Raw genomic sequence first — 26,340 nt, 5'->3', positions numbered from 1 at the left:
TATTGGTGTATACGTAAACAAACTCACTGTGCTGCAAAGTGAGGCGATTGCCTCTGTGTTTCCCGTGCTTCATTTTTTATAGTTTTTATTAGCTTCGATTATGAAAATCGTTGCAAACAAGTAGTCTGTTACTGTCTGTTTCTCCTTTGACTTGAAGTGCCTTTTTTAGAAAGCTTGTGAAAAGAGGAGATGCATATCTTGATTGATCTTGCATGTCTTGACTATATCAACAACAGGAAGTGGTCTAAAGCAGGAATGGTGATTCATGTGCCAAGGTAACACTAAGTAGAAGTAAGGGAGGTGAATGGGAGTTCAAACGTTTCAAAGCTGGTATTTATTAAGAATATAGTTGATTAAAACTGTTTTTATCTCCTTTTTAAGAATTTTAGTTTCCAGTCACTGTACATATTTGTCAGAAGGGAAGTGATTAAAAAAAGGGAAACGGGTGCTAAATATACTGTGGATTTTAAAGAAGGCTCACCCATGGCATAATTAATTACACTCAGCATATTCATCACTTTTAATGCTAAAGCAACTCTCTGTGTTTATGTTTTTGAGCTGCTTATCATTTTCACTAATTGTTTTATTAAGACCTAAAAATCTCTTTAATCCTTTTCCTCCTCCATTTGTTCGCATGCTTTCATATCCATATGCATTTAAATCCGGCTGTAGTTACGAGTTAAAATGCAAATGCAGCTCACTGGGAATAATGGCCCCGGAGAACTGGCTGGATAGACGGACACCCTATGGCTCTCGAGAGCTTTCCCCACAGCGCTGAGAGCAGAGCCAGGTGAGTGCTTCTCTCCAGGTGTCCCTCTCATGCCATTGTCGAGGCTTAGCGGGTGGCACCGAGAGCCCACTGCCCTTCTGGCTCGCCAGCGGGTTTCATGGCCATTTTGCACTGAATGACTGTTCATTGACGCAGCCAGTAAAACCCGCTGCTGACTTGGGAGGAATAAGTTTGTCCAGCTCCAGTGGCTTCAGCAACAGTGGGGATTTTGACTCCATGAGAACCCAATTAAACCTGGGAGGCCCTCTCTGAAGGAATAATAACAATGATAAATGCACCTCTGTGGCCAGCTTAAAAAGCAGCAGGGAGAAATGTTTTATTGTGCTGGCCTGTCTTGACACAATTTACTCCAGGCTTCTGGCTTTTGCAGCATCAGGACGAAAACCTCACCTTGTGATTTTTTCCCCCTTTCCCTTGGAGAAGCCTAATGTCATCCTGAAACATTGTGATGACTCAGCTTTGTGTACCATCAAACCATCCTCGTGTGCCCTTTGAAGTGACTTTACTTACTCAGTGCTGAAAGTACAAATTATTTGTTTTTAAGTTGCAAGTCGGTTCAAGGACACGTTTGGGGGTATTTGTTAGAATAAAAGCAAACATTTTTAAGTTACTGATATTAATTTGACCTCGAAAATATTCATCAACTCTGACGAAAAAATCTCTGAATTCCTCTGGATACGCCATCTCATTTGAGAATATCTTCTGTTTTTCACATTTTGAGTAATCTTATTATGCTCTTTATTCGTGTTTACCCATCTTAGAAAAGACATTTAGTCATCACGTATTTTCCTCTGTCAGGTTGTAATTTTGAGAAAAACTCCTTTAATTAGATAACAGGCTTCTGTATTTGCACTTTGCCAGCAGTTTATCAATTACTGCTTGTGGTTTCATACTGCCAGTCAGTCTTTGTCTGGGTGCTCGAGCCTCCTCCTCACCACGCTGCAGAACCGTGTTATTGTACTTAAACAAATCAATTCTCTTGCAGTTGAGCTTTTTTTTCCCTCCATCCCCTGTCATTATGAACTGTTTGCAGTGCAGAGCACATTGATTTTTCACAGCCCTGGAAAAGCTGTTGATGAATAGCACAGAGGTATCTGGGGAGAATCTGGCTTTAAAAAGGAGGCACCCAGCGTCAAACCCTCCTCCTCCTCCTCTCTCCCGACCCATTGAGCCCCCAGCGCTCCTCCACTTTCTCTTTTCAGAGAGCGGCACTTCCAACAGGGGAGAAATGCCGCCTGAAAAATCTTCCAATCATAAAAATAGGATTAAAAAAGTGCGAGACACAAGGGACCACCCTCTCTCGCTGAATGCTAAAACACACTTTGTGGTTAGACAGTTTTTAGATTTTGGGTATTAGCCTTGTCCTGTCAACCAAAGCATGAGCTCACTAAAAACCTGCCTGGGAACAGAAATGGCTAGTATGCTACGTGTCACCTGATGAAAACGCCATTAAATTTGTTCTTTTCTTCTATAACTCATTCAGCTCCTTGGAATTTTATACTTCAACATTTTAAGAGTGACAAAAACTTATTTTTTCTTTGGACCTGACTGAGCCTCATCTCTCTGAACAAACTGAGAAACTACTACCTTAAGAGATGACTATTTACAAGTACTACCTTGATGTGGCCCTTCATTTAAAGCAGGGAACTTAAGTTGCACTCTGCACCCTCTCATGGCCCTCTCTCAAGATCTGAATGACAGGCTTAAACATCTACAATTTGTCTTCGCATTTGAGAGTTTGTGGGACAACAAACTGCTGAGGTCATCCGTTTGTTTGAGCACTGACATCAGTGTTTGCTGAATCCCAGTAGTTGGACACCTTATCATGATGAATTCACAAAGGGAACTAAAGCTTCTAAACTTAATTGTGCGAACAAACAAAAGACGTGATTCTGAACTGTGTGGACCCTACATGATAAGCAGTATGTTTATATATATTTTGGTTTAAAATTAGCTGCTGGTTACTTTCTTCCCTAACTGATTTATAGGTTTTGTACTTCACCAGTCACCCTTAAAGAAAATATGGTCATTTTTTTAAGGGTCTGCATATCACTGGGTATATGCAGGAGTTCTGCCTGCCAGACTGGGTGCCAAGCTATAGTAAAGGACCGTCCTAATAGGCTTATCTGTCAATTGGGAGTGAATTGTGAATGCGCCACGGCAGTGAACTTACCGTGTGGTGGATGTTTATGATGCCATGCTGGTCGTGTGAAGTGTCGGCTGCTCTTTTGATTTGTCCTTTGTGGGCACGGGAGCGTGAAGGAGCTTATCCGTGCTGGGAAGAAGTGTATCACGTTAAGCGAGGCGCAGATGGAAGCCACTCAAAGCCCATAGGAATCTGTGAGAAGTGAAATCACTGAATGAGATTGAGTTTCAGGAGAATAATGCAAATGTAATAATTCAGTGTTCGGAGATTGGTAAATAATACTGCGACGCCTGATGTATTTTCTTTCTCTGATTTTTCTCAGGGGCAGAAGAATTGAGACACTGGAGTGTTTCTCCTCCTGGTGTGTGAATGGGTGGGGGGGGTCCTTAGTGGTGAAGAGTCAAGGATTGAAAATAACACAGGTGAGTAATTTATTTTTCTGAAACATATATGGCGGAGGTTTACATAGCCAAGCTCAGATTTAAATCTGCGCCACAGCAGGAAGTGTGAGCGCTCTGCAAAGAGCTCGCTGCTGCATGTTATCATTACACAAATGCGCTCATTAAAGTTGTTCCCAGCCTTCTTTTTAGGCTGCATTTGTTTGCCACTTGAAGTTTTAAATTAACCTTCTACATCCTGATGGTGTGCTTACAGTTACCATTTAAATTGGCTAAACTGTGTGAAAGTCAAAAGAGATCGCCTGTGTTGAGCGAATCAGAGAATCCTTAATGGGGGAAGCTAACGCGGGTTAATTGCTCAGTTGCACTGTCCACATTTGTATCTATGCATTTCTGTTGATTTGTAAGCAAATAGTATATAGTCAAATATTTTGGAAAACACTGACTTTTAAACTTTGTTAGGGGCTTTATGGTTATGTAAGAGATCCCTGGAGGAGGCGCAAATCAAGCCTCAGGGGCTCACAAGTGTACTCCTAGTGCTGGTCTTAAACAGGGAGGGTTGCGTCAGGGAGGGCATCTGGTGTAAAATCCACTTCACATCCTGGGATATAAGGGAGCAGGTGAAAGCTCCCATTTTGGAAAAATGTGTTGCAAAAATGAAGCTTGCTTACACAGAGTTAACAGGCTAGCAAGGTCAGAGAATGTCAATATCTCTTTTTTGATGTGGTGTTCAGGAAACAGGAGTAAACACTGCAACAGATAGAACATAAAATAGAACATCTGGGAGAGGTGTTCTGACTGACTCGCATTATTATTGTATGATTTCATTTACTTTGTTTCCTATAAACATAGGTGATAAAAATGTACACCTCGTGAAGTTTGAAAGCCGAGCGCACAACTATATGTGTCCACATTATTTTTAAAATCCTAAAATTCAACGGTCTTTGCTGGGAACTCCCTATTTAGCTCAGATGCTGCTTTGTGTGAAAATATGTATCAAAGCAGGAATCAAACAAATCTCGTTACTGGAAACCGATATCTGCCTCCCTTGTCACTACAGTGATATAAAGACCACGGCTTTGTTTGCACTGGCATGCGCTGTCCTCCGCTGTACTCGAGGGTCTTTAGTAAACATGTGATGGCAGCAGTTTGTGTGTGGCCAACATCAGCTCTCCTCTCACAGAACATGTTGATTTCATCAGGAGCTCCTGGGAGGCTCTGTGTAACAAAGTGCTTATGTTCCATATGCAGTCCGAGCACAGGCACGCACACACACATGCAGAAGGTCACAACTATCCTCTTCATCGGCGAGCCACCAGCTCATCCTTATGCAATATGGAGCTCAGTGTACATCCCGCTGAAGGGGGAGAATTATGTTGTGGAAAGCGAATGTAATTGGTTTGTCCACTGTATTATACAATGCAGCTATGGATTAGGAATTGGGGCATCCAGGACACACACGCACACACTGAATAGATAAGAGTAGTTAATCTTGATTAGAGCAGTGTGAATGCTGAGAAATACGGTGCTGTGACAAGCATCTGCCTGCCACACAGCTGAGTGGGATAAACCAAAGTGATTATTGTGGAAATGTCAGACGAGGTAGACGGTGATAGCAAGTGAAACGAAGGGGGATGTGACATGAACGGGGACATGACACGAGTGCCTCAAAGTCAGTTCTCTCTCATTTTCAGTGACAGACTTTTCCCCTCTCACAGTGCCTTTGTGGAGCGATGGAGGGGGGTTGATGATATGGCTACAGCCATGAGAAATAGCAACAGTCTCAAACAGAGGAGTGTAAATAGTGGCTGATAGCCACATAAATCAGCTGGGAGTAAATCTTGTTGGGTTGCAGCTAGTAGTTTTTACAGCATAACTCCTTATTTACTAAATCAAAGTTGTTTTACAGCCATTTCTTTAGTCTGTAGACCATCACAAAAAAGTAAAAGCTTAAGGGGATATATTCAGATTTCTTGTCTGAAAACAGTATCAAACCAAACCTTATTCAGCGAGGAGGAGCTGGTGCTTCTGTCTGGCAATTTTTGCTGCATAAACCAGTGTAAAAATTCTTGGCTGGGTACATTCTGTTTTACTAATTGATTAATCGACTAGGTCTTTCTCTACAAAGCAGACTAGGCACCCACTTTCATTTCACCGGGTTGATATCTAAAGGTTGCCAGGTTGGTCTTTTTCTCTGTACTGCCAGTGTAAGCTCTAATGAGTAATTGCTTTCCTCTGCGAAATCCGAAGGTGCAGACATTCTGTTAACTTCGCTAAAGGAAAAAGGGGGAGGGGGAAAAAAATCTCCTTCCTGTCAGTGGTCTGACTTTCTCTCTGTTCTTGTTAGATCTGGAACTGATAAGTGAGAGGCCTCTGGTAACTGAACAGGAAGGATAGAGGGCCTGGCCTCAGAGCCCCTGCCTCTGCACACATGTCCACCTCCCCCTGCTCAGGCAAACAAAGGGAGCAGAGCCTGCCACTTAACTTCAGGTTTGAAAATATTCAAGCCTATTAGAAGGATAATCATCACTTATTCGAGTGAACTCTTATCCTGAAGAGATTTTTGTTGACTATAACAACAGAGAGGCATTTTGATAAAACAGGCCGTGGCCAAATTAATGCTTTGCAACCATTTCACATCCAGGCCCAATCACAACTCCCTTGTTCCCCTGGCTGGTGTTAAGTCAAGTGGAAGTACTGTATTAACCAGTCACGTGGCAGAGCGGTCAGGATTTATTGTTCATCCCAAATACCCACAGGTCTGAATGAGTAGCTGTTAAACTGATTAGTGTGATGAGGCTGTTGTAGCCTATATACCCTACATGCTAAAAGCTAGCTAGTATAAAGTAGAATCTACATTTCTACTAGTGTTTGCTATGTTAAAACAAAAACAACAAAAAATACAGAGATTGTCTTTGAATGCAGGGTTATACACAACAGACTTCCCAAAGTCAGCGCGAGTTAAAATGGCCCAGAAATGAAGATCATGTGTAATCTTTTTTTGATGATAATCTTTTAGGGAAAAGCACCAAGCTTAATTAGAAAGAAAACATAGGAGTATAGTGGAAAACGTGAATAAGCGCTTGTTATAGTACAATTTAAACTGTCCGTCACTGTCTGCTTGGTTACAACAATCTAAGCTCGATGTAAACGGTGCACTACCTTGCTTTATGGGGCCATTTTGCTGTCTGTAATTGCATTTTATTCCTCTAGATAACAGAAGCAAACTTACATGATGTGACATGACAAGATATTTCCAGTGCAGTAACCATGGAGAGTGAATATTTGCCGTACTTATCTAAACCATCAGTACCAAGAGTTTAGTGCAAAACTATTTTGCTCTCTGCAGAATTCAAGAGACAGGTCCCCTTAATGAAATTCTGTTTCAACGCAAGCTTCTCTGAATAAAATCCCAGTTCTCTAAAAATCTTACTCTGCTTATTACCAGCAGTGGGATTGGAATGTCCAAAAGCAGTCGGGGGAATGCTGGATCGTATTTGACTGGTTTATAATGACACGACTTGTGTGAAAGCGGCTACAACAAACATTACTTGATCTCGCTGAGAAACCTTGTGGAATTATTTGAACAACATTTGTTGTCGGTGAACAGTTATCCAAGGATTTTGCACTTAAAGCTTTGTGTCAAGATGACTGTTGACTCAAAGGTGCATTGTTCAGATGAGTGCATAGATTATTTTCCTGTACGGTACCGGCTGAGTAACTTGGCACGACAAGATAGCACTCGAGGTTTCATTCTTGCAGTGTGCTTAAGATCTCTCTATCATCTTATCTTTTGGACTTTGAATTTGAATGCTCATTTGAATTTTTTTGTTGTATTCTTTTTTAGTTAAAATGAAGGTTGGAAATGTTGGACAAATCCCTTTTTCAGGCTGAGACTGCGGTGGGGTGGTATTCCCAGGAGAAATTGTAAGATAGCATGCCAGTGTGACAGCTGACTTATTAGCCCATTAGTCATTGGAGAGAAAAAGAGGTGGATGAGCACAGCATCCGTCAAGCATCTCTTCTTTCCAGATAGCCTCCCCCAACGGCCGCCCAGGAATCTTGTAAGTGTCTCCCACTGATGTAGGAGCTGGAGTGCTGGGGTCAGATAGTACGGCCAGATCTCTCCATCCCGGCGCTCTCTGTTGCTGCAGATGACCTAGCTGCCTGTCCTAGGAACAGACCAGCGTAACAGAGGCAGAGCTCAGTGTACTGTACTAAAAATAGATGTAGCTTCATATCCCCTTTCTCAGAGACACATGCAAATGTAGATGTGTCAGCTTATACGTGCATGTATCCTCAGAGGTGGTCACAACCACTGGTAGCATGTCAGTGACTGCCTGACCGTGTGTGATTGACAGGTCGACTGTGGCGGTACAAAGTATCTGTGTACTCGGGACAGATGTTCTCCACAGCTTGCTTGAGTCAACGTACATCAGGAGGAAGCTGTTAACTAACACTTGGCTTTGAGACGCACCTCCCCACTGCTCTGTGACCCTGCCGAATCGTCCTCTACATCTCATCTGTCTTTGTATAAGCTATCAACCCGACTCTGCTCAAACAAAGAAAAGCAGATAATATTAAACAAATGAAGTAGTGCTTGCTTCCACTGCTGCAAAATTGAAGCTGATATCCCTTTGACATGCCATCCACGGAGAACTTGTCAATTTCCTGCTCATGATGAATAGCCTGAATAAGCCACGCTTCACGAGCCAACAAATTAATTAATGACATGCTGTAATATGTTTAAAAACACTTGGCATTGACATGTTGCTGGCTTGTGAATGGTCTGCCTCGAAATAGGACCACATTAACCTTTCTATAGCCTCACGCTACTGTATTATTGAATTCCTCTTTGTTAGAAAGCTTTACTAGGGCCTCATCAAATTAGTACATTTTTGTTGTAAAATATGACCAAGACCCAACAAGCTAAAGCTCCACACAGCTTAACTGTTCCATTTATAAAGTGTCTGTGTAAAGCTAATGAAATGATTATACTGGCACCACTGCAGGGCCTTGAATTAGCACATCAGCTGATCTGACTGCCATTCAGATTACCCGTTTTAAAAATCTATTCACAGCAAGATGACAAATATGAGCCCTGAACCTATGTGCTGTAGTTAAAATTCATCAAGTTACATCAAGTGGCCGTAATTCATGCAATATTTGAAACGGTCATCGGAAAACAAAGTAATAGCGTGATAGAGGTTGTAGTGCGATCGTAGTGATGCCCCTCAGTAATTTGATAATAAGGTACGGATATATTTGTCGACTTTACAGAGCAGTTCAGAGTTTCATTGCACTGTATAGGCCCCAGTCACACAGGTCTAGAGATCAGTCTGTGCATCTGGAAATCACTGGTATCTGTGCTAAATCGACCGCTAAAGCCCTAATTGCGTGGGCCTAGAGATTGCTCAGTGCCCCGCTGATAGCAAGGGAAAAGTGTGTATTCTGTTACTAGTTGATTAGTCATTGCTGGAGGTTGCAGGCGGTCACTGGCGTAAAATTTGTTGCAGAGAGGTATACGACGCTGCAATAAATACCACTTTGCAGTTGTTTTTGGTTGCTAGCTGGTTGCCGCGGTCACCAGTAGTTTGCATGGGAAGATTGCGATCTGTTTGCATAACACTGGAAAACTGCTCGCCAAGCTGTAGTAGATCTGTGAAGAGTGCAATGTAAACTGGTAAAGGCGAGGATTGTACTTCAGAATTAAAGTTGCACCTTAAGCAATGTGTCAGTTGCAGTTGTAAGAAAAATCTTGTATTTTAAAGACAAAATTCTCCATTTCGAGTTCTGGTTTCTTTATAGCTCGGAGACTAAATGGTGATTGCTTGCAGACAAGTCAGTCTTTTAGGTGAACTATGGGTAACTGCAGCAATCTGCTAGCAACCGCTCACAATCACAAGCAGGTTTTGGGTGCATCATAGTCAAATAATTTCACCTGTTGACTGCGAGCTACCCCCAGTAACCACCAACCAGATAGGAAATACACATTTTTCCCAGTCCCTAATGACTATGTGACCGACACCTTAGTTGTCTGATTCACGCTCTCATTTTCACTCATTCTCACAGTTGACCTTTTGCTGTTGCAAGGAGCTGTTCACCTAAAAACAGACTGTCTTCAAATGTCTTCAAATGTCTGGATAGTCAAATAAACCGACAGAAGATGGTGAAGACCAAAAACAGAGCTAACATGGATTTTGATCTTGCACTTATCAGGTGGCCACAAACAGCTCTGAATGAATAATGATGTTGCTCCTTAACACCTGCGTTTGTACAAAAGGAAAAGTTTTTAACCTTTAAACGTAAACATAATCCATAAAAGTGCAAAAAGTGGCCAGAAAAATGAGCTACAGATTTAAAGGAATAGTGTCCTCTTGTCTGGAGAAAGACTCAATCCAGGAGACTCTCATGGATGTGTTATAGAAAGATCTAGAGGCAACTGTCTAAGCTTAGCATAACAACTGAAAAGAATGCAAAACGCCTAGCGTGCCTCTTTAGAAGTTGAAAATACATCTACTAATACCTCTAAAAAGTTAATTGTTATTTATGTGATCCAATGAAATGCTTCAGTGGTGTGGTTAGACACACATTTCTTGTTTACTACTTAGCAACTGGTTCTCTGCTGGCACTAGTCTTATGTTGGATGGGCCATAAATAGTAATGATCTAGAGCTGATATCTTAATATTTATAGATTTACGACAAACACAACTTTGTCACATTAAAGTGTGAAATGCCTTAAAGTAGCTTCATACTTGATACGTTTCATACTTCAAATGTATAATGTAGCATCTGGCATGACTGAGTGTTATACAGCGAAGTCCGATCTTTTTGACAACTTGTGAATTTACGTCTGACAGGCTGATTGTCATCAATTTCAGACTTGTTTGGTAATTTTGGGATCAAAGGCTATGATAAGGATGATGATACTGATGCTAATCCCACTAAAGGGGATGATTGAGTCATCAAGGCAAAACAGCTGTCTTATGTGCCGCCTCTCCCCCTGGCTGCTGATGACGATAGCAGAGTGTAAGTGAGTGCAATTGACAGTGGAGTTTGAGCTTCCTCAGGGAGGAGGGAGGAAAGACTGAATCTGAGCAGAGGCAGCAAGGGTGGCCATGAAACATTCATGCACCTGGGGACTCTTTGCATAAGGAGAGCAAGCTGAGCCACTAATGAAGTAAAGAGCAGAGGACTTTCAATGGCTCTGTTTGTCCTTTTATGAGATTAGCGTTAGTGTGGCTTCTTATATAAACTGCATTAAAAGCTGATATACTGACACGTTGGTACTGCCTTGTAAAAACATTATTTTTGGGAGTAATTAAATCATGGTTAGCTGCAAGATTAGTAACACCACAGGTGTGTGGCTGGTTATAGCTGAACGCCGGACAGACAACGGTGCCCCAAATGTGGACATCCACAGTTGCGCCAGTTGAACATTTGTCCCTCCTAAACTCATCCTGGTCAAAGTCTGCGAGCTCACACAGGGACAGAAAAGGCAAGAGAGGAGCAAGATGAAGAGGGGAAAAAAGAAGTAATATTTAGACAGCTGTAATGCCGTGTATCACTGTCAGTGGAAGGGGGGCAGAAGAAGTGGAGAGATATTTTGGTGTCCTCAGCAAGGCCTCAGACAAACTCCCGCTACAGTATTGATGTCACTGCGCCCTCTTGACAGCAGACTGTAAATCAAAAGTCACAGTTATCTATAGATTTACAAACACCTGCTATATCTTCACAGTATGTATCCAAACTGCATAAACTGAGAAAACCTGTTCAAACATGTTTAGATGGTAGTACACTGGCGGGACCTATCTAAGAGCTCACTGTTAGTGTTTCAGTACAGTAACAGCGGTTGTGTGAGACATCTGGTCACATGTCTGCAGTCCTGTGCTAGACTGCCTTGTGCCTTGAGGTGGTGGATGGCAGCTGACTGCTCTGATTCACTGGGAACTAGACTTGTGCGCTGTACGCCTCACAATGGCTTGACTCATAGGGAGTCGACGCTCAGTTGCGCGGAGTCCGTCTCATGGTCATTTTACTGGAAGTTTCTGTTTGACTCCTTTGTTGCTGTTGTGTTCGGATGGAGACAGCAGTCTTCTCTGTGACTGTATTTGTTTTTTTTCTGCACGGTTTTATCTTTCCTACAAGTGGGAATGGATAGTTTCCCTGCAATTCCGATCCTCAGTCGATACCTAGTCACACCCTTGTCCTTCGTGGGTTGCGAAGTGGTCATCGGCTCATTAGCAGCTTCTTTTCACCTGACATGTTCCCACATTAGCATCCCACCAGCATCACCCTTTGAACGTCTTCAACCCGTCTGGTTTCCCAACAAACCCTGCCACTGACTCTAAGGTTATGGTTAATTTTGCTTGTGCAGCTGTGATTTTAACACAACCCTAAAGTGTTTTATTCAAATTCGAGGCTTACTTGACTCACTGTAGTCTTCCCCTAAAAGATAGGTGTTGCTATTCAGAACGAAAGAAATATCCCCCTTTGATTTGCTGGAATTTGAATACAAGAAAGGAAACCAAACATTTGTAGAGATTTTTCCACATTTTTCTGTAGAACACCTTTTCCAGCTGATGTAGAAGTCTCCCTCTGTGCCATAGTAAAATCCCTCCGCTCCTGCATTCATGTATCACCTAACTGCCTTTAGAGGCCTCTTCACACACCTGGACAGAAATAGTGAATGGTGCATGATAAGCCAAAATAACACCAAAACGCACCAACCAGCGGTAGTCAAGACGTCATTTCTGTGAGAGAGGACACCCTCATTTCCAGGGTGTAAAATGCTGATGGGCATGCTAGGTATTCTACCAAGAACTGCCATGCTCACATTTTAAGCTGTCACTATTTGTTGCACTGCTTATTTCCAGAGCTTTCCAGAGTTTTTGTAACCCTGCTTCCTTTTAGAAACAGTGTTTTTATGTGCTAGCCACTTGATTTGTGCTTCATTTTGCCTGGTGACAGCGTGCAGAAACATAACATTAAATCTCTACCCGCGGTCACTCTCCTTCCCCTATCACATAATAACATGTGCAACACCCGCACAGCAGCCACTAATTGCTGCTGGATATTAAGAGCAAGGTCTCTTAAGACACTGACCTTGCTTTAGCCAATCATAACAGAGTGTGTTACCAGGTTGAGCTCTGATCAGAGTCCCCGCAGCTCGAACAGGAGGAATTAATTATTCAGACTGGCTGCTTGCACCTTTTGCTGGACACAGCATTTAATGACATTATAATGGCATCCATGTGAGATGTTACTGCTGATGTGAGAGTATCAAAGCGGGAAGTGCACAAAAGACCAGCCAGAAAGCTCCCTGAGTGCCAACAACCAACTTTGACAGGCCGAAGGATGTAATGAATCTTCCACATCCTCTTTCAATGTTAATCTAATTTATTTGCTTCTAATGATGACATGCAGTTAATTAAGAGATAAGTAGGGTTGCCAACCGTCCCTTAAAATACGGAATCGTCCCGTATTTCGAAACAAAAGTACACGTCCCGTATTGAGCTAATAAGGGACGCACTTTGTCCCGTAATACAGTGAGAATCAAAAGTAGTCTATAAATGTTTATGGAATTAACACTTTGTTTGAAAACATAATTCCCAGCCCCTCTCCTGCTTTGTGACCAATGAGCTGACAGCACACTTATGACAATTCGAGTATGACAATTCAGATTACCGCTCATCTCATTGGTCGAGGAAAGGTCGCTTGCGGAGAAAATACCGGAAGACAACAGATGACCACAACAAGAAGCATGGCCAACAGGGGAACAAACGCCGACTCTGCGGTGCAAGTCTCGGATGACAGTACACCTAAAGCTGGGCAAACACTGTGCGATTTTTTTCAGTCACGTTATTCAGCTCCTGCTCAAACTGCACGATTGACTCGCAGGGGTTAGAAGTTCGTATGTCACGATGTACTCTCACACTATACCGCCCGATGCTCTGATGCGACCTGAGTGCTCACACTGTGCCTCCATAACATGAAGGTTATAACAGAAAATCTGTCGCTCGCTCTCTCTGTCTGTCACTCACACAGACACGCCACCACCATCAACTTTGCTAAATTGCTAATGAAAAACACTGATCAGGCAGCTGTGATTGAGCAGCAGTGTAAATCCAACTATTTTCACGGTTGTTGTGGTCGTGATAATTTTGTGATGCCACATCGAAAAGGCTCGGATGAGCTTTCCAAAGTTCTACAAGTTGTGCCTCCATCGCTTGTGTCCAGATCACACGCTGCACTGCCGTGCTGCTCCATCTTTTACACCAACGTTTACGTGTTTGCGCGTGAGCAGTGAGCCCCTGTGGTGACACCCTCACGAGCGATTGATGATCGGGAGCTGGTCGTGAGGTGTTAATCACTTCTCGTTACCCCACGTATACTACACGACGCACGATGAAGGCCAAAATCGGTCCGATCGCTCAAAAATCGGCTCAAAATGGGCCAAAAATCGCACAGTGTGAGCCCAGCATTAGAGCAGCAATGTTTGTTCCCCTCAGAGAAAGGGAAGAATGGGAAAAGGAAAACACCTGGCTGGAAAAAGTTAATATGGGCATGTGCAGTGAATATCAGCGCTATGTGGCCAGAAGTGTGATAATATAACTTATTTTGTGTAATAAACAACTGCAAGGATAGATGATTACAACAAATTGATGACTAATACATAAAAGTAATACATAGATGAATAATGATGATGAGTTATGATGCGTAATCATGGGAACAAGCGGGTTTACAAACAGGAGCAGCTGATTAGCATTAGAAAAGCTGAAATAATACCTCAACTGAAGCCAATTGTACTAAATGCACTAAATGTGCACTGTTACAAGAATATTTTTCTTTCTATTGTTTTCTATTATTTTAAGTTAAGCAGGACAGAGTGCTTTTAAAGAAAGATTTACTTATATTCTCAAAAGTTAAGCATGACAGGCTTCTGTTTAAGAAAGAGACCTGTTTTACTGTGTTAATGTTGTCATTTTGAGCTAAAAATAAATGGCTAAATGATCATTTGTTTCACATGTGTTCATATCACAAAGAATAGAATATGCATCTACTTAAATCAACTTCAAGTCAAATGGTTAAAAAAATAATTTCACACACAAAAAAAGAGCTAGAAAATTCACCACACTGGGAAGGGTGAAGACAACTGGGTCGCCCGGCCCTGGCCACAAGGTGTCCCTTATTTATTTTTCAGGGAGTTGGCAACCCTAGAGATAAGGTAAGAGGCTAGATACTTTGTTCAAAATACTCAAAACCCCTGAGTTTCATAACGATCCACGGCTGGGTTTCCAGTGACCTCTAACAAGACAGGGCAGGACTTAAATGACTTAAAAAATGTTTTGATGTCAGCTAGAAAAAAGAGGAAACTGTCTTTTAGCTCCAGTAACATCTTAATCATACGCAACTCAATTTTAACTGCAAAAAAAGTCACATGGCTATTTGTTACGTTAAAGGGTGCTACGTTTCCCGCTCGTCTTACCTCTCTTTATATAAACAGATGCACTAATGTATTAATGTATCAGAGGCATGTAGCCAAAGAGAAACTGTCAAGCAGTGCAGCTCTCACAGCGCTTGTGTGTATACGCTGTAAATAGTGCTGAGCAACAGCAAGGTTACCGACTCTAAATGCATTTGCATTATGCTAATGTAATGAGAACAGGGAGCCAATGGAGGCTGACTGCACTGGATCGCTTCGGGGACACGAACGCAAGAGTCATCACGCAAATTATCAGGGTGGCTGATCGCTCAAAAACAAAAGTTTAACGGGAGATAAGCAGTCAAACCGGACCGCTTCTTTTGGTGCGAGGCCAGATTCAGATGCCGAGTTCTGCTTTGATATTTCTCTCTAACCCAATGTTCTTATCACGGCCCTCAAGCAAACATGCAAACAATCTGGCCTGTGTGTTTCCAGTCACATGGGCCCGAAGTGCTGGAGAGTCAGCATGTCTGTCCTGGTATTTCCTGAGGCTTCGTAAACATACATACACACAAGTGTTCTCTCTCTCTCTTTTTCTCTGTCACACACAGAGACACGCTATTTAAACAGTCAACAATAATACAGTATAATGATCGTGCGTATTTGTATAGAAGGCAAAGGGCAGAAGCAAAGTAAAGTCAGTTCCCACAAAGAACGGCGATGAGAAAACAAGGAGGAACAAATTAGGAGTTAATTTGCATATTAACAAATCAATAAATCAAGTCTCTGTGCGACTCTGTAAGTCTCATACATATTGGAGATGTGGTTGTCGTAGGTGGAATAACTGCGAATCTGTTTCCAACTTGTGGTTACTCTAACCTTAAAATAGTCGAGAAAAACAGAAGGAAGTTCAACTTTACTTTGCACTTCTCCTTTTTAATGCTCTGACATTAATCAACAAAGAAATAAAAGCCTTAAAATTGTGCGCCTGAAAGTTTCAGCGTGGCCACTTTAATCTATATTTTTTACGCATTTAAATAACTGAAAAGTTTTGGGGGTTTTTGTTAGTGATTGCGCTATCATCGCCGAAGCCGTTAATGGATGTTGTTTGTGTGCGTGTATGATTATTGGACTGGTCGTTGCTAGAGGATGCCCATGCATTAAATCATTATTGGATTTAAACAGCTGAAATGTGCGTGTGTGTGTGTGTGTGTGCGTGCACACTCGTTCATCTAATTGATTTAGAGTGTTAAAGTGCAGGGTTCGGTGAATACTCTAATCAAAACTGCAGAGGCTGCTGCTAAATTGTGAAGAATGATTTAATACAGCCTGCACTTTTTTAGTCGTGGATTCTTCTGTTTGTTTGTTTTTAGCGTCACAGTCAAATGTAACTGCATGTGTTGATTTTCTTATCTAAAGCTGTCGAGTTAGAAGAGAATAGAATCAATTGAAATCATGAGCCCTCAGCCTTCATTTCAACCTTTAGATTCATGTGAGTGCTGTCAGTATCTCAAGCTACTAATCTCCCTTTTTTGCCCATTTAGTTGCCATCTAACACAATTTCATGGTGTTGATACAGAATCTAAAAATTCAATAGCTGAACATGTATGCTCGGATTATAATTTGGAGTCTCTTTGGGGGATGTAGGTCAACTGAAAGACTCTATTTCCTCAAATATTGTAATCCCCATTTGTTCTGCTTTTTCACCAGAAACACAGCTTTGAGGTCTTTGTCTGACTACAATGCACTGGGCAGGACAGTGGGTCGTAATGCTCTTGTCTTGAATTTTCCACTCGTATGCCAGTTTGCTGTTTATTGTTAATATGAAATCACTTTTTAAAGCTTTACCTGTTTTATTTTCTTTGTGCCTGACATGCTGGGAAAAAAACATCCTCGGTCTTTTACTTTCAGCTTGAACTTTTCCTCCAGGAGGCGACCAGTCGGCTCGGCTGCAGAGCAAGAACCCGAAGAAGGTCAAGTTTATGGTTTAAGTGGGGAAGAGGGTCAGCAGGATATACCCATTTAACCTTTCTGGAGACCAGCAAAGCACAGAGAAAGGAAGTCATTCATTTAGTCTCCAGTGATAAAGCCTGGATGAATAGTTAACTCTGTTTGCCTTCTCATTGATAAAAGGAAAAAAAAAAAGTATTTCACCATCCCTTTTCCCAAATGGTTCCCCCCCATTCGCCGTATTAACGGCCACGCTCAGCCAAACTAATTTTGTGCCTGTTCCTCCGGGCTTGAGGAATAGTTTTGTGAAACCATGCATGAACAGGAAAAATTGATTTGTTTTTATATCATTTCAGCATAATAGCTTTCTGCAGTGATTCAGTGACAAAACCTGATCTACCTTTCAGAAGAAAAAGAGGAAAGGATTATTTCACTCGCTGGCATGTTCATATTCCATCCCTGTGTTGTCTAAACCTGATAACGAGTATGGCACAAGACAAGGCTGTCCATTGTGGAAAGAGCTTTTTCCACAAAAGTCATTATGCGGGATCAATGCTCCCAGGAGAAACGGCAGACTCGAACGCCACACACAGCCGTGGAGGATTGCGTCAAAATATCTTAACAGCCCCGAGGCCTCTTCTTGGTGGGCCAAAGTACAAATCACATACGTGCAGTTTTACTCAGCTCGCCTAATTCATCTAATGTGTGTCACGCCTTCATGAAAAATGACTGAAAAAACATCTTCCACGATGGGTGACAAATTAAAGGAAAGCCCCATATAGCATGTCTTAGTGAGAAGCTGCTTGCCAGAAGAGTTTCATGCACCTTGGCATTTAGTTTCCACATCTCCGGAACTGTACTAGAGGGAAGAAATGCCATTCTTCCTAAAGGTATTCCCTAAATGGGCGTTTTGAATATGGTGTGGAGAGCACTAAAATCTCCCATGACTACCCAGGCCTAAGAATATGATTCACATAATTTCCATAATCACCAAACCATTCAGCGACCCCCCTCAATGCCGCCATTGTTACGCTGAAGAAATCGCTCAGGATAGAAATGTTTCATCGCAGGATAAAGGTGATCGCTCAGAACAACTTTGTATTGATTTGCAGTGACCCTTTTCTCTAAAGGAACAAGTGGACCCAAACCATCGCCAGCAAAAAGCCCCCGGAGCATAACGGAGCCACCTGATCCCCTCACACAGGGGGTCAAGGGTTCAGGTTTTTCTTGCCTGTATTTTTGCACTTGCTACTAGTAGCTATGCAGATGCTCTTGATTTTACTTGCCCAGTTTTTGAGTTCATCACGGGGAGTTGGATTTAAAATGCATGCACAAGGCATTAAAAGATTTATGTGGATAATCTACAGGCCTGTCCCTATAAGTAGATATAGGAATAATATGATAAGAGTACAATAAAAAAATTAATGGCAGCAACGTGTGCCTAGAGAATACAGCCAAACAGTCTAAAAGTTATACAAGTCCAGCTAGTCTCTTTTAAAATCTTTATAAAGTCTAGCTTTCTTTATGGTGTCTTTTTTTCTCTATATATTCTTCAGCTATTGCCTGCAATATAAAACTGTTTTCTTGATGCAACATGATATTTTTGCTCCAGTCCACCGCAATGAACTTGAAGACTTAGTAGAAGTAAAATAGCCAAGGGAAAACAGCTTACATCGATATGCATAAGCAAAATTCTCCAGGATGCATATATTAAAGCCTAAAAAATTCAAACAAAACCATCTCAGTGTGACTGTAACTCTGGAAATAAACCTCATGGTTTGTCTAAATCAGAATGCTGAAATCAGACTGGGTTCTCTCCACAGGCAGTATGGACAGGAGGAACAGTGAAGGCAAGTTATTTTAATGTATGGGTGGAGTTTAGAGATGGTTAATGTGCACCTATTCTCTAAATGAAGAAATCTATTTTTGTCATTTGCGAGAACTAACCCATCGAAAAAGGGAAGCTTTATAACACAAACCCAAGGCACGTGTAACCTAGCGTCCTCTAGTTGTTAAATCATGGCGACCTGTCTGTCTTTGTCATCCGCCTGCAGTCTGTCTGGGGCTGCGGTACATGACAGCTGCATGTGTATGTATGGACAGCTCATTTACCCTCTCAGTCTCCTCTGTCTCATGTTGACTGTTTGTACCCGCAGGTCAAACGAGGTCTCATTTAAAAGATACACTCAGAAGTATTTCCTGGTTTTGGAAGACTAGAGCTCGATCCTCTGAAAAGTCTTCGCCATGTGTATGCATGAATGCATGGTACATGGAGCTGTGTGGTGGTGGTGAATCTGCTCGAGGGGGTTGTAGAGGCGAGTCGAGGGGATCAGGAGAGGCAGTGGGGGGGGGGGGGGGTCTGTAAATAGCCCACCCTGCATTAAGAACTGGCATGCAGGGGCTGCGCTCTGTGTAGCCTGACCTCACCAAGCAAGCCGCCACTCACATTTCCTCACAGCGCGGGAGGCTGTGGAAGCCAGCGTCGACTGTTTCTTCAGTTTATCCAGGTCAGCTCTGAACTACTCTCACTAGTAAAGCACTGGCGCTCGTGACCCCACAGGCCCCCCTCGCTGCCAGCCAGTGTCAAAATAACACAAGCAGCTCGGCGGAGGGCCTCGGCTGCTCTGCCTGCTTGTTATGAAATCACGCTGCCCTTATTTGGGTGTCTAAAAGTCTACTTGCGGTTAAAATTTCAGATCAAAACAAAGTGTCGGCTCGATTTGATTTCTGTCTTTCTCCACATTAAGCTGTTAAAAAAAGAGTTTGCCTGACAGCATATGTTCAGTGGATATGCGTGTGTGTGTGTGTGTGCTTGGAAGTAGGTCATTGATTTGGAACTTGGACACTGATTATGTGCTGTCCTAGAAATGGGCTATAATCGGTGTCTCTCATACCAAAACAGCTTTTCATAAGTGGCAGTTATTTCAAGGTCAGGAAATAGTATGCATCACATTGTTGCACATGCACACAGATTTTATTTATCTCTTTCTCGGTTTCACCAGATTGTTGTTTCTAGAGTCTGTTCAGTGTTGTGAGACTGCTCATTTTTAAAGCAAAAGAGAAGAAAGATTGCGTTTATCTTTCTTTTTAGGGATGAGAATGTGCCAAACTTTCCGGCATGCCCCGTTCTGTCCTTGATGACGACGATGATGTAGTCGCTTCGAATGCCGTTTGAGCCAATAATGTAAATATTCTTGGTCTTTGAACAAGCCAGAACACGATCTGATCTGTCTTTGACGCTAAGTCTCCGGCACACTTACACAGGGGAGTTTTTTAACATGACCGTGTTGGAGTACATCAAAGCTGGGAATTAACTGTCAGCTAGCATCATCACAACTCCCTCTATATATCTCCCCTCATAGCTTAAAGCAAGTGCTGTATTAGTTTCTGCCATGGATTTTCCTCAAGCACCCCCAGGATTAAGCCTTGATATTGTTTTGCAAATTTAACTTCAACTGAAGTTAACTGAGCTTAACAGTGGTTGTAGGAAGTGAGTAGCGCATTGGTGCTTATGGATCGAGAATAAAAAAAAACGTTGCTTGTATGAATGGAAAGGCCGCATGACAAAATGTTTTACTGTGTTGTTGCATAGTTAAGCGAGCATCTTTTCATGATAATACCAGGAAGAACTCGAAAGAACAAATCTATATTTGCATGTTATCCCGGGTTTGCATGAGAGCAGCATTGCGATTGCTCCTCCTCCTCCTCCCCTCCACGTGTCCCACATGAAAGATCCTCACGTTCGCAGAATGTGCCTTTTTAAATGAGCCCTCACCGTGTTTGCATTTGTTTAGGCAGAGAGGCAGCAACCAACAAGCAGGCACAGACAAAATCCTATCAAAAAATGACATCAGCTGCAACAGCTGCAGGCTGTAGCACTTGGAGGAGAGGAGGGAGAGAGAAAGAGGAGAACAATTGACCAGAAGCGACACGGGAAAGAGAGGTGACCTGATTGCTCAGCTGGCCAAGAGCACGGGAAGGAAGCAGCAGGAAAGGCTGGTCCCCTCAGTCTGGCCTTACTCTGTGCTGCTTCTGGTGGGTCCCTCTATGGCCTTCCTCTCCTCCCTTTTCCCCTCTGCACCCCCACCCCCTAACCTCCTTCCCGCACTGCTGCCTGTCACGGCTCACTACATCGGAACAAAATGATCAGCTCTCACCTCCTCATGAACACGGGTCATCATGGTAGCCACGCAAAGGCTGGGGCCTTTGTATTAGATAGGGATCACTGATATGTGGGAGGAGGAGCTGCTTCAGAAGACTGGAGAAGTCAATATTGTATTATTATTTTTTTGTTTGTTTTTCTTTTTTACAGCACACATATGCAAGGGTGTTTAATTTTTATTATTTTATTTATTAGCAATGGCCTTGAGGTTGCCAATTTTGTTGCGCTATTAATTTCATCTTGCCGCTCTCGAGGAATTATTAGATGTGTGCGCGTTTATGATTCCTCTCTCTACAAGGAGGCACATCAAGTACCTCTTTCACAATTCCTGTAGCTCGTAATGTAATTAATTCTAATCGCAATGATCATAATAGCTTTTCAGATCAAATACCCAGGAGCAGTCCTAACAAAATCATCCATCCCTCTGAAAAACAAACACCCAAACTCTCTCTCTGTCTCTCTTGCTCTCTCTCTCGCACGCTGTCTTTCTCCCTCCCTCTGTGTTTGGCTTTGGCTCCGAGAGAAGAGCAGTCAGTTGGTTTTTGGGGGTGGTGGTGGTGGGACACACACACACACAGCAGAAAACAGAAGGACCTGCACATTTGCATACCTTTTTAGCATGTGGCTGAGGGAGCCTTTATTAAATTCAACCCCCCTGTAGGGTGGGTCCTAAACTGTGAAGGGGGGAGGGGTACAAGAGCTCACAGGGAGGGAAAAAGGAGGGGGGGGGGGTCTCATCCTAGAGACGGGAGGCAACATCTGAGCCAGCAGACAAATAATGTTTCCAGTCACGAGAACAAGGTGGCAGCAGCGGCCAAGCATTTTCTTCCTGAATAGTGTCCTCCCCCCACTCAGTGTGGGTAAGGGTGCGATGCTCACTCATTGTCTTAAGCCCCAAATTAGCAATGCTGAAATGACTACTTAATTAATCAATTAACTAAAGAATTAATCTAAGACGAGCGTGATCATCAGTTAATTGTTACGGTCTAAGAATAAAGCTCCTTAAACTTACAAATTTGCCAAATGTTATGAAGATGTTAAACTGCTTCAGTCATTTTCAACAACTTTTTATAAGCAATTCTTTTTTTAAAAAAAAATCAAGACTTTTATCATTGCTTTTAACAGTCACTGTTATAATTGCTCATGAATAATCTAACCATGAACATGTTGCTATTAGCTACACTCATGTAGTCCTATAAGCGCGTAACAGATGTGAATAAGTGTCTTAACATGGCTTAATAACATTTACTGGGGCTTGCATATTAGCATGTGCACATTGTATAATGAGTTGAAAATCATATGCATTTTAAATCTACTATTAAACTTAAACATAATATATGTTTGTTTTCAAAAAGTAAGACAAACTGCCCCATTATAGTCTCCTACAGCAACTATTTGTGTTTATTAAAAATCCCAGGCATTGCATGGCTCCTTGTTACATCCACCTAAAGAAAAGCCCTATTAACAAGCGATAGGGCACAGAGGTTTTGTGTATACCTGTGTGCGAGTATGTAATGTATCTAAGACAAAGTGGGGCAAGCCCACAACACGCTGCAAGTATCTGTTCAAGCAAGCTGAGGCATTTTGCGGTTCTGCTTTTCCCAGAGAGGAGGCTGAGATAATGAGCCAACATAGTGGAGTAAAGTGAGGTTTTCCCCCACCGTGGACAGAGGGATGAGCTGTTAGCACTCTGCGCTAGTTAGCCTGTTAGACTCCATTTATAAACAACTCAGCAATGGCATGGTGACAAAACATTGGCAGTTATCACAGATATTCGTACACCTCTTACTTACTAGTAACAGTTGTGTTCTAGGGCAATTTTCATAATTAGCTTGTACTTAAGAGAGCAGGAGTGGGAATGACTGTACAATCTGTGGTGACGCTTTAAAATATCATTACATCATACTTTTTTCATAGAGTTTACTGAAAGTAATATAAGAATAATAATAACAGTAGAACTGGTTTACAATTCAATTCAGTTTTATTTATACACCGCCAAATTACAACAACAGTCGCCTCAAGGTGTTTTATATTGTAAGGTAAAGACACTACAATTATAAATACATTTACAGAGGTCAAAGCACAGAGGTGAAGAAGAAAAAATAATGGAAACTTGTGGAAAAGAGAAATTAACAGTACAGGGAATTATTTTTATTCATATTTGTATTTTTATTCTGTACTTCTACATAAATTCTTTTAAATCTGAGTTTTATATGTTTATGTTCTGTTTCAGGCTTGCAGGTCTAAACAATGAAGCGTAACAGACATGAACCCAATAAAGAAATATACAGCGTGTTTGGTTAATCATCTGATTCATCTTTAGAAAGTGTTTTTTTTATTATTTCTTACAGATGAGTTAGTGCACCAACATCTACAATATTATTCAAGGTCACAAAATCAACCCAAATTCACAGTTTCTGAAATATCCAGATGTCTTACCTCCTTGCAAGTAGCTTAATACCACAGAATCAGCTAAACTACAAGGCAATCACCTAGAAATATCAAGTATATTTGCATGTTTAGTGTTTTCTGTTGGAAATCGAGCAGAGGCTTTTCAGAGCTCGCTGTTGGTGAAAAGGTAAATGCATATAATCAATAAGCTCGCCTAACCTTCTGCTGAATTTGCAAAATAGTGTAGCAATGAGCTGTAACATCATTCTCATTCGCAAAGCAGCAAGAAACCACGATGGAGATGCATAAGTTGCATGTAACTAGGGATTGCAAATAACAACATTTATATAGTTTCTTTGACTTTAATAGTAGGAATATAAAAACGTTTGATTTATTGATTTATTTTTTCAAACTCTTAAGAATTTATGATTACATGTGGCCATCAGCGCTATTCACAACACTCACCAAAAATACTACACTCACACTTTGCTGCTTTTGTAAGCCCCACCTTAACATTTGGCACACGCAAAGAGGGGGGGATGGGAGAAGGAGTATGAAGTGAAGAAATATCACAGATGTTAGTCTGCATGAACTCCTTCCCCTTTGCAGCCTTCCTGCTCAATCTGGCCTCTTTAGCCTCTCTTTTTTTCCTCGTGCTCCCTCCACCAAAGACAAATGACTTCTCCTAACCTAATTTCAGTTGCAGCATGCAAAGGTCTGCCTCGACGCCTGCAGGTCAACAGAGCTCAAGTAGACACTGTGCAGATTCGAGCAAAGAACCGGATGCTAACTGGGCGAATTCTCACTGATAAGTTGTTGTTTTTTAAAAAAAATTTTTTCATGTAAACGACTTAGATTTTCTCACTTTAGCTTGTATTTTTGTCTTTGTGTGCACTTGTTTATTCATGCACGAGAAAGCGCTTTTCACCACATGCTGCAGGGGCCAGTTGTCTGTTTGAAGAGTGCAATGGAAACAGCAGGGTTAGTGTTTCAACCAGTGCTACAGCCACACTGTGTGTGTGGGTTGTGACTGCGACTGGGGTCACAGTTGTGTGACATGCCAAACCCAGGCTGGTGCTGGTGGTGGCTCTAGCAACGATACTGCTGTCATTCACCCGACCACTCAGTGGGTCAACTTTCACTGCCATTCAAAGTTTAATCTTGCTTATGATAAATTTAGTTAAAGCGAGGCCCTAATCACAGCCCATTTAGATTCTTTGGGCTGATAAAGAACAGGAAGTGGTGGATTGTCTTTGATTATCTTGCCTCTCTCTATTTCCCTGGAGACATGTTGCGGCTTCAAGCCTGACAGAGTCTTTGCCATAACTAGGACAGACCTTTGATTGGTTTCTGATGTGTGGACAGCAGTTGTGTCTCGAGGGTCCAAAGCAATTTATCCAGAGGATATTAAATGACCTAATGGCCATATTATTTGCAAAGAACTAGCCCAGAGGAATATCCAGGTGTTTTTAAGGTGCTGAGAGGTCTGCCCTTTGACTAGCATGCAATTGACTGCACCGCGAAAGCTCAGATTCATGCATGCAGCTGTATATTTTCATTTTCTGTCTCAATTTCAACAAAACATACCAAAATGGTTTCTGAAGCCAACATAAAAGAGTAGATGAGCTTTGATTCTCTCTGATTTTGTCCGAGGGATGTAAGAGAAGCCTGAGAAGCATCGGCGTAAAAGCTGTGTTGCATTGATACTGGCCTTGTTCGGCTTTCTTTCTTTCTTTCTTTTCCCCGACAGGAACTGGCTAATTTCCTGAACTTGATATACCATTTGGTCAGCACAGAGAGAAACATCTGAGAGAATGGATATCAGAGAATTCTCCACGTTAAAAAGCTTAATGAGTGTTCAAATCTTTGGGTCAAGGCTTTTTAACGTTTTACAGGTGGTGAAGGAACTTGGGAGGCACCTTAAAAGGAAAAGCAAGGAGTCAGGAAATGAAAGTGGAGGAACTGTTTTTGGGGGGTTTTTTTTCAGTTCATCAGATTCCCCATATGCTCAGCCAGACTTATTTGGGTCGTTTATGTTAGTGGAAGGCATTGGATCACCTGCAGACCCTTCAGTTTGTAGTTTTCAGTGGCTACTTCAAAGAAGCATATGCCTATCTTGACTCAATCTCCATTCATGGAGAGTGACAGTATCTGTTTCTCCAGCTTTTCTAGAACTCAGTGTCAAAGGTCACACCTTTAGCTGGAGGTCATCTCTCTGGTCAGCTGCTGATTTGCAACATGACCCTCTCTCCTGATGCCTTAAACCCCTCCCCCATCTCCTCCTCCTCCCTTTCTCTTCCAGATGACCGTACAAAGTGGCTAACACATGTAACTTCCCCAATTGATTTAGATGAACCCTTGACCACACGGTGATCTGCGTGCACCAACTGCTTCACCAGTCTCAGACTTCTGGTCATCGGCGTCCAGGGTATGGTTTCTTTAAACAGATCTAGTTACTTTTGTTTCGCTTTCAAACAGCAATGCCACTGCAATTTAAAAAAAGGAATAATTTCCAGACAAAGCAGTTGTCTGCCTCTGTACAGCTCAAGCATTAAACTTGTGCAGAGTATTACTTGAGCCTATTGATTGGAGTCCTCTGCCTTAGAGAGGGCGGTGTGCAAAATCAATGCTTTATTTTCTCTTAGGCTAGCCTTCCTCGTGCTCCTTTTTTTTGCCAGTGAAAATGAGAGGAAACCAAGGGAGAAACCATTTACCTCCACTGCATTCACTCTTTTCTGTTGACTTTTGTGACTCATCTGGACAAATTCAGCTTTGTTTCCCGTCATCTCTTCAGGCCACATTGTTTTGTACCCCTTATCTCAATCACATACACCAGCATGAATCGACCTTTTTACAGTGGTGGGTGGGTGATATCATTCTTGTTTGTGCTATGGTAGTTCTGTGAGATTGTGTGTGTGTCTCGTAATCCATCCTGGGGAATGTACAGTATAGTGTTTGCTTGTCCTAAGTTGTCTAAGGTTGTCTATTACTCTGAAGATAAGGTTTTTATTTCTGTTATTTATACAAAGAAGGTCTGTAACACAGCGATTTTCTGTAGGGATGATAAACCTGAGTGC

At 42.1% G+C, this 26,340-nt stretch overlaps 1 protein-coding gene across 4 annotated transcripts in view; it reads left to right on the top strand.

The window, feature by feature from the left end:
- Window positions 1–26,340, top strand: part of LOC308391219 (zinc finger MIZ domain-containing protein 1-like) — a 110,256-nt gene that overhangs the window by 23,903 nt on the left and 60,013 nt on the right. For 2 of the 4 annotated variants that reach the window (XM_080873740.1, XM_080873741.1), the window contains one exon: window positions 3,259–3,358. The exons of 1 other annotated variant lie outside the window; for it this stretch is intronic. The gene's annotated coding sequence lies outside the window, so the exon portion shown is untranslated. Of the gene's footprint in view, window positions 1–3,258; window positions 3,359–25,565; window positions 25,692–26,340 lie in introns of all 4 variants that reach the window. One more of the 4 variants, XM_080873742.1, reaches the window with a different exon arrangement.

Source organism: Rhamphochromis sp. 'chilingali' (assembly GCF_963969265.1).
Source record: "Rhamphochromis sp. 'chilingali' genome assembly, chromosome: 22".
Classification (NCBI taxonomy): Eukaryota; Metazoa; Chordata; class Actinopteri; order Cichliformes; family Cichlidae; genus Rhamphochromis; species Rhamphochromis sp. 'chilingali'.
The sequence above is the reverse complement of the archived record's forward strand: the minus strand, read 5'-3'. Positions and strand labels throughout refer to the sequence as shown.